Consider the following 8,338-nt stretch of genomic DNA (forward strand, 5'->3'; position numbering starts at 1 on the left):
CCTTCCCTTGCCTCAGTGCCCTTCCAGTTCCCCTGAGGCCCTGCCCTGCCTTGCCCCCTCTTCGCCCACCCCAGCCCAGCCATGCCCGGGGACGAGTGTGGATTACCTGTTGGAGGCCCTCTGTGTCCTGCCGCCTGGCCAGCAGTGCCTGCTGGTGTGTCCGGCCGTACCATGGGCCTGGCGCCTGAGGGGAGGTCACTGATGCCCAAAATAAAACCTGTCCCGTCCCTCTGACCTCAGCACCCGCGCTCTGGCTCAGCCCGCTCACGGAGAGCACCTGCCAGGGGCCACGCCGCTGCGTGGGCAGCCACCCTCCTCTGCTGGCCAAGCGGGGCCACTGCAGGTGCAGCCCTTGGGAGCCCCCGGGGCCCAGCATGGGGCAAGGGCAGCGGGCAGCTCCCTGGGTGCACGGGGCTTCCCAGGCCACGCTCCAGCAGGGCCTACAGACAGCCAGCTGCCCCAGACGCTATCCTGTGCGTGTCCCTGCCTCGGTGCTTGGGGAGGTCGTAGGGCTGTTGGCGGAGTGAGAGGAGCCCATCTGAGGAGGGAAGCATCCCCCACCTCAGGGGCGACAGCAGGGGGCAGCTCAAGGCTCACACAGCCCACTGGGCAGAGAGTGGGTACAAAGTGGCCGAGGGCCAGGGCTGCATGGGGCCCAACAAACCCTTGCCCACCAAGGACCTGGACTGGTGCAGGGGAGAACGTCGGGCCAGAGGGGCCCAGAGTTCCACCCAGGAGGGTAGGGACGTCCCCCCAGCTCCGGCCTCTGGGGCTCCCCACTGACGGCCCTTGGGGAGGTGGGCAGGGAGGGCCTCCACCTGCCTCCTCTGGCTAGGGACCCCGGGTACATCCCTGCCTCCCTAGGGTCCCTGGCCTTATCTCCAACTTGCAGGGGTCGGGTGGGTCCAGCAAAAGCCTTCCAAGGGCCTCTGAGGCCCGGGGTGGGCACAGAGTGGGGCAGGGCTGGGCATGCCAGCTCCCAGGCAGGTTCCCCTGCCACCCCTGCCACCAAGGTCTAGAGGGCAGCCGCCCCATCTGTCTCCCTGAGCCGGGGTCTGGAAGGAGGTGCCAGGCTGCTCTCACCCACTCCGTGCCTTGGTCTCCCTAATTCGAGGGGCAGGGCCATGGGGACCTGTGGCCTCACTGTGCCCGAAGAATGTGCCTGCTGTCGGAGCAAGATGTGTGCTAGCTGGACAGTGCCACCTGGAGTCCTGAAAAGAAAGGGGGACCCACAGACACGGGGCCAAGCCCACTGTGAGGGGCACACCGAGCCCGGCCGGGAGCTCTGGGCTGACGGCAGAGGGGTGGCCCCTGGCCTGGGAACGGGGCGTGCCAGGCCCAGCAGTCGCTTGTCCCTCTCACCTGGGGACTCCCCACATCTCAGTGGCCTGTGCCCAGAAGACCAGGTCAGGCCTGGCTGTGGCCTGCCTGCGAGGGGACCTCATTGAGGATTCGGGGTCCTCCACTCCACGGGGGTCTCCAAGCCCTGGCCACTTCCTCTGAGGGGCCGGTAGGTGGGCTGGGGCGCTGTGTCATGTGCACCCCACTGTCACCAGGAACAGAGGGGCACCTGGGCTGGGGACCCCTCACCTGGCTGGCCCCAGAACGCTTGTGTGTCCCCGTGGCCACCCAATCCCTTCCTTCGTCCTCCTCAACCGCTAAGAATGTGCCTGCTGTCGGGGCACAAAAATAGAAGCTGACACCTCCTGGGGGCGGAGGGCCCTTCTCAGCAGACTCGCCGTCCTCACCTCCTTGGGCCTCCTCCTGGGCTATTCCTATACTTGGTAAGGGACCCGCGTGGGCACGGCCCCGGCCACCCAGCCTTGGCCAATGGGCTGCTGGGAAAGATCAAATGTCACTATAACATAAGGGTGTGGGGCCGAGAGGGCAGCGCCCGAGCCGGTCCTGTCCACAGGGAGCTGCAGCCCTTTCTCCAGACTCAGCCAGGTGGGTATGGCCCGGTGCAGCGGCCGGGCTGGGCGGGGCCTGTGTGCTGGGGCCTGGGCAGCCGTGCCCCGGGCACCTTCTGGGGTCCCGGGTACGGGGGTGCCAGGCCTGCACGCCCCAGGAGTCTCAATTCTAAGCGTAGCGGCCGGGAGAACCACAGGGGCACACTGGGATGCCACCAGGCAGCGGAGGCCCGAGGAGGAAGGGAACCTTCTGGAAGGTCCTGGGTGAGAGGAGGGCCCTCAGGCTGGAGCTGGAGAGAGCTGAGGGATCGGAGACATAGTGGCCAAGACGGGCGCCTCCTGGTGCTCTGGCTCCGAGTGGCCGTGGCTCTAATGCCGCCATTTGTACAGACGACAACCAGGCGGGGTGTCCCGGCCACCAGGAGTGGCCGCCGGGCCGGGTGGCTGGGACCCAGGCAGCCAAGGACGGGAGCGGACAGGGCTGGGGGGGTGGGGAGCTGGGGGACGTGGTCAGGGCCATGGCAGTGAGTGGCAGGGCCTCCTGTGCCCCCCCTCACCGGCCCCCCCAGCTACATCTTGTCACCCGGAAGGGTGTGTGTCTCCCAAGAAATGCTGACCTCAGAGGCTGTTTCCACCCTCACCCTCGAGGGCAGGACCGCAGGGCCAGCTGGCCTCCTCTTCGGCCTTGGGCGCGCCATCCCCTGCCCCTCCTCGGCCCCTCCTCGATGGACAGGGCGGGGAGCGGCACGGGGCCGTCTGCGGGGTGCCCTTGCCACTTCACGAGGTGGAGGAGCAGGAGCCGGAGAGACTCAGTTTCCCACGTGGAGAGTGGGCCTTGCTGCCTCCGACACCCAGGAACCCTCAGGAGCTCTGGAGCCCTCCCCGGTGCCCCTGGGGTTCCCCCCAGAAGGACAGAGGAACTCAGGCGGCCTGGGAGACCTACGGGGACACGGAGCAGGGCAGGCCTGGCCAAGACCCGAGCGGGCAGCTGCCCCGCAGCCCCCCTCCCACCATCTTGTGTTTCTGGGCAGAGGCGTCTTGGCTGACCCTGGTGCCTATTTCTAGACCCTCAGCTGCCACTGGCTCCTTAAAAATAACCCGCGTCTGGGCCGGGGCTGTGCCCCCGCCTTCTGAAGGAGGCTGACAGGTGTTGGGTGCTGCCAGGCGAGAGGTGGGCACGGCAGGGCCAGGCCCCGGCTCCCCCTGACCCTCTCGAGAGTGGCCCCAGGGTCCAGGCTGGTGCGGGGGGGCTGTGGGGGCTCAGGAGCCGTGAGACCCCCCCCTCCCACCGAGGACGTGGCCGGAGGCTGGAACTGAGGGAGCAGCGGATTCCAGGAAGAGAGTTGGGGATGGGAAGGGCCTCCGCTGCCTGGAGGCTCTCGGAGCGGCTGCTTAATGATGCATGGCGCTGAAATTGCTCTGGGAAAAGCAACATTCTTGACCCAGCTTTGCAGAGCTGCTCCCACCTTAGCAATGCGACGTGCATGCATTTTTCGATGATGAACGCGTGTTTTTCTTATACAAAGTTCCCCCGGGGGGCCATAACTATTGTCTTCAAGTGAGCTGTAATGGGCTGTCAGGCGCTGGGCTGTCTCAAACCCCAGGCCGGCAATCTCCTGCAGCTGCCCGAGCGTTCCCAGGCCCTGGCCGCCCCGGGCGTGAGCGGTGGCCAGCTCACCGGAAAACGGTCCTCGAGCACGCTGGCCCGGCGCCGGCCGCACCTGGACACGTGCAACCCGGACACAAAACGGGGGGAGCTGGCGGGACGGGGCCGACCACTCAGTCCAGCAACGTGTGTGTGCGTATGTGGGGACACATAGGGAAATGGCCCCCATCTGCTCCCCTGAGCTCAGGGCGCGGGCGGCTGCCTGGTGGGATGAGGGAGAGAAAAAGGACAGCTTGGGCACCTTGTGACTCGGGAAGAGGGACCCGCAGGGGCTGTGGGCACACGGGGGACCTCAGGGCGCGCGTGGGATAACGTGGGTCCTTGCAGGAACCCATGGGTCAGAGAAGGGAGCTGGGGGCTCACGCCAGGAACACGGGCTCAGTGGGGACGGTGGGTGGGAGGGCCAAGGAGCCCCCACCTCGCCCCAAAGGCAAGGCCACCCAGAGCAGCCTGGACGGGCAGGACCCGCCTGGGCGGGGTGGACCGCACAACCTCCCAACATCCCAGCATCTCTGGGAGTCCCAGCTCCAGGCTGGAGCCAGGGTAGGAAGACGGGATGCTAGGTCTCAGCCTGGGGCCTTGGAGGAAGCAAGAGGCCTCAGGAGGCGGCCCCCAGGGTGGGAGTGGGCCTGCCCGAGGCCAGAGTTGCGGCCCTTGACCCTGCCCGCAGATGCCCCTCACACCCCCAGCCCCACTTGAACCCCTCTGGACCGAGGCAGTCCTAACTCTGGCCTTGGTCTCCCCGCAGAAACAGCCCGCCACCATGTCGGACGAGGAAGTGTGAGTAGTGGTCAGAGAGCGCCCCCCCCCCCGGCCTGCCTGGGGACCCCGGGCCCTGACTATGTTGGTGAGAACCCCCCTGAGCTGAGCGAAAGCCCTCACGCTCTGCCCCTCTCTCTCCCCACAGTGAACAGGTGGAGGGTAAGTGTCCTGCTGCTTCCTCCCTGCACGGCCCCTGGGGACATGCGTGTCTTGAGGCGGGGCTCCCCTGGGGACCCCTGCCTGCAAGCCCCAGATTGGCCTCGTTCCGTGGGCCCTGGATCACCCCCCTGCCTGCACCGAGGCCTCCTCCTTCTGAACGGTGACGTCCTCGAGATGTGGGCCCTTCCGAACCCAGCCTGCACCCCACCCAGCCTGCACCCCAAGGCAGTTGGGCAGCCCGGCCCCAGGGAGCTCTGCAGGTCCCACCACTCTCTGCCATACCCCCCAGTGGGACAGAGATGCCCAGGCTCCCGGGCCCCCCAAAAGCCACTGTCACCCCCAGAGCCGACTCCTCCTCTGGGGCCCGGCCAGCCCTGGGGTCACCCCGCTAACAGGCTCCTGTCCTTTCTTCTCCCCATTGCAGAGCAGTACGAGGAGGAAGGTGAGTGCATAGCCCCCGGAGGCCCCACCCAGGCCTCCCCCTGAACGCGACCTCTCATCCGCTCCATCCGCTCGGCCTGAGGACCCTCGGGCCCCTTGGAGCCCAACAATTAGCCATCCTCCTTCCTCGCCATTAATTCCCATTTGCGGTCACAGCTGACTTCCCATCTCTTTAACTGATTAATAGACGCACACGCATTAATCATTCATTAATCCTTCACCCTCATCGCGCCCGGCTGTGTGCAGTTAGCTGGGACTCGGCCATTAACACCCTCACCTTCGTTAATATTCAGGGTCTGCATCGCAGGCCCGGCCCTCTGTCCCTCCGTCTCCAGCTCGCTCTGGCTCAGCGCCCCTTCCCCCACCCCATGCCGTGGGTAACCTTCGGGGCATCCTCTGGAGCCCCCTCCCTCGCCTGCCGGGCCTCTGCCTCCGTGGGAACCTCCAGGCCCTGCCTGGGCGCGCACCTGGGAACCGTGCGGGGCGGCGGTTCTCAGGCTCAGAGGGGAGGCCGCGGAAGCCTGGCACCCGCAGGGCCCTGGGAACGCTTGCCTTCATGCACCCTCACCAGCAGGGCTCTCCCGGGAGGCCTTCCGCATGCTGTTTTGAAAATATTTTGAAAACACTTGGCTCCCCTAACAACGCGAGGGAAGCAGTTCTCTTTCTGCTGAAAGTAGAGACTTTGGGAGCAGGAGATGTGGGCCTGGGGAGCCGATCCTTAACGGGGTCCTCTTCGGGCACACCCAGAGGCCGCCCGCCATGCGGCCTCCTCCTGGGTCGGCGTTCTCTCGTAACACGCGGGTCTCGTCCCCTGTCCTCACCTCTGGGACCCGCAGAGCAAGACGTAGCCAGACCCTCGGTGCACAGACGCCTCAGGGCCGGGGTGGGCGGCAGGCCCTGGGAGGGCAGAGGGACTCGGGGTCCCCCAGAGCCGAGAGGAGGTGGCCCTGCAGAGCAGGCTGAGGCCAGGTCTCTGAGCCCCTGTCCGTGCCGCCTCCTTTCCCCGCCAGCCCCGTTCACCGCTAATGACTGTCCTTGCCCCTCTCTCCCTCTGCCCCCGCTGCCCCCGCTGCCCCCGCTGCCGGCTCAGAGGAGGCCCAGGAGGAAGGTGAGTACGCGGGTCCAGGGCCTGGTCCACACACTCCCCGCAGCCCACCTGCCCCTGGGCCCGGGCTCCACAGTGACCCACCCGGGGGCTGCCGTGTGCTCCTGGCCTAACCCTCTCCTCTCTCCTCTGCCCGCCCGCCCCTCAGCCGCAGAAGTCCAGGAGGAAGGTATGCGCACACAGGACTTCTGGTCCCCATGGGGGGCCCTGGCCTGGCTGGAGCCCACGTGAGGGCAGGGGGCCAGGGCCCAGACACAGCGAGGCACCAGCCAGCCAAGGGGCCCCACATGTGGCCCACACATAACACACTAACCACTCCCCACGCTTGACCAGATTGGGGGGACCCTGAGGACTGGGCACTCCCCTGGGAGGGTCACCGGGCGAGGGGGCTGCTGGACCAGAGGTGAGACGAGGCCTGGCCTCTTCATCCCTGAAAAGAGCCCAAGGTGGGTGACAGTGAGGCCACATGACCTCTGATCCCTCGTCTGGGTCAGGGCCCCCGGCCAGATCTGGGTGAGCAGAGGGCCATGGAGGCACCGCCCCTGTAGCCGGCCGCACCTCAGTGAGGGCTGAGCCCCGGCCCATGCCTTGGCCCCTGGCCACCCCTGCACCCTGCCCAGGAGGCCCTGTCTGTCCTGGCTCCTGGTGCCACCGAAGTGCAGCCCCGAGGTGGCCTCTGGGCCCCACATGGACGTCCTACCAGGGGCTTGAGCACTGGCCGGAGCCTCAGTGCCCGTCCCCACGGCCAGAGCACTGGGGTCAGGACAAAAGCAAGAGCAGGGGGCCGAAGCTTCCCCTTGAGTCTGGGTTTCCCCGTGTGCGAGGCAGGGGTAGGATTGGGGTGCCCGCGCCGGGGTCAGCACTGACCATGTCCTGCTCGCCTCCTGCATGCCACCCCTCGGCCGCGGCCACTGACCCTCTCGCGTGGTGACGGGCTGTGTCCATTAACCTCGGATCCTTCCTCCTTTGACCTCTGACCCGTGGTCTTGCCTCTTGTTCCGCGCCCTCCTTAGCCCCTGAAGCTCATGAACCAGGTATGTGCCGTGACTTCAGTCCCGTGTGGGTGCGTGTGCACACGTGGCCATGTGTGGGTGGAGCAGGAGCCTGGCTCCGAAGGAACAAGAGGCCGTGTAACCTACTCACAGCGTGTTCTGACCCCTGCCCTCGCCTGTCCCTGCCCCCGCCTGCCTCTGCCCCCAGTCACAGCCATTCCCTCCCCTCTCTCCCCACATGCGCTGCGCCCGTCTGTCCATCCACAGAGGAGGTCCAGGAAGGTATGCTGTCCCCGTCCAGGCCAAGCCGCTCCCTGCTCCCTGCTCCCTCCTCCCTCCTCCCTCCCTCCCTCCCTCCCTCCCTCGTTGCCTGCCTGTGTGACTCTCACCCCATTCCTAATGAACAATATTTTTATAGGAAGCTCAGCATATTATTATTTTTTTGTAAGCTCAGCATATGTATTATTCTATGCAGCACGAAAACTCTAGAAAGGACATAGTTACATTTTAGAGTTGCTGATTTAATTTTTTCCATTTATAAACAGCGTTTTCTTAAACTCCCTCCCTCCCTCCCTCGTTGCCTGCCTGTGTGACTCTCACCCCATTCCTCTGGGCTGGGACCCAGTGGAAACAGGTTAGGCCTGCAGTGCTGGCTCAGGTGGGGCTCATGGTGGGGTGCAGCCTTCCTCTTGCCCCCCATCCCAGCAGGGAGCATACAGGGGTGTGGTGAGGCCCTTCCCAGGCCGCAAGCAGGAAGTTGGGGGTGGCCCTTCTGGAGGCCAAGCCTAGGGTAGGGTCTTTGGAGGATGGTGCTGGGGTCCACTTAGACCCTCTGGATCCTCCAAGGTGGGGTGGAGGAGAGCAGAGTGGCCTACACCCTGCCCCAGACAGCAAACCGAAGAGGGGACATGAGGCAGGGGGGTGGGGGGCGAGTGAAGCCTCACGTGGGGCTGAAGCCGAGTGGGCACAGCAGCACCAGAGCAGCCGGGCCTTTGCATGCAAATAGGCAAGCGTGAGTTCCCAGGGACCCACCCGTCGCCGGCGTCAGAGCCTGATGTGCCCGGTGTGAGGAGCCCCCCGGGGTGCGGGTTCCAGCCAGGGGCCCCGGTGGCCTTCTCCTCAGCTCCCTCGCTCACATGACGCCTCGGTGAACCCCAAGCATGACCCCCAAACTGTCTTCCCTTCCCTGGACTCAGAGAGGCCCCCGGGAGACAAAGGGACCTGCATGGTGGGAGAGCAGGCAGAGGTGCCAGGGACCAGGCTTGTAGGGGCTACGGGTCCCCAGAACCAGCCCTGCCGCAGA

General features: G+C 66.0%; 2 protein-coding genes across 3 annotated transcripts in view; one reads left to right on the top strand and one right to left on the bottom strand.

Annotated features, from left to right (window-relative positions):
* LOC102755188 (proline-rich protein 33) overlaps window positions 1–358 on the bottom strand; it is a 5,632-nt gene extending 5,274 nt beyond the window's left edge. Inside the window, exon 1 of the mRNA XM_015565468.1 lies at window positions 107–358. The gene's annotated coding sequence lies outside the window, so the exon portion shown is untranslated. The remainder of the gene's footprint in view (window positions 1–106) is intronic.
* Window positions 1–6,044, top strand: part of LSP1 (lymphocyte-specific protein 1) — a 40,608-nt gene extending 34,564 nt beyond the window's left edge. For both annotated transcript variants that reach the window (XM_015565463.1, XM_015565460.1), the window contains exons 11-14: window positions 4,325–4,356; window positions 4,484–4,497; window positions 4,922–4,939; window positions 6,029–6,044. The gene's annotated coding sequence lies outside the window, so the exon portion shown is untranslated. The remainder of the gene's footprint in view (window positions 1–4,324; window positions 4,357–4,483; window positions 4,498–4,921; window positions 4,940–6,028) is intronic.
* Window positions 6,045–8,338: the final 2,294 nt, after the last annotated feature.

This window comes from Myotis davidii, unplaced genomic scaffold (genome assembly GCF_000327345.1).
Source record: "Myotis davidii unplaced genomic scaffold, ASM32734v1 scaffold880, whole genome shotgun sequence".
Lineage (NCBI taxonomy): Eukaryota > Metazoa > Chordata > Mammalia > Chiroptera > Vespertilionidae > Myotis > Myotis davidii.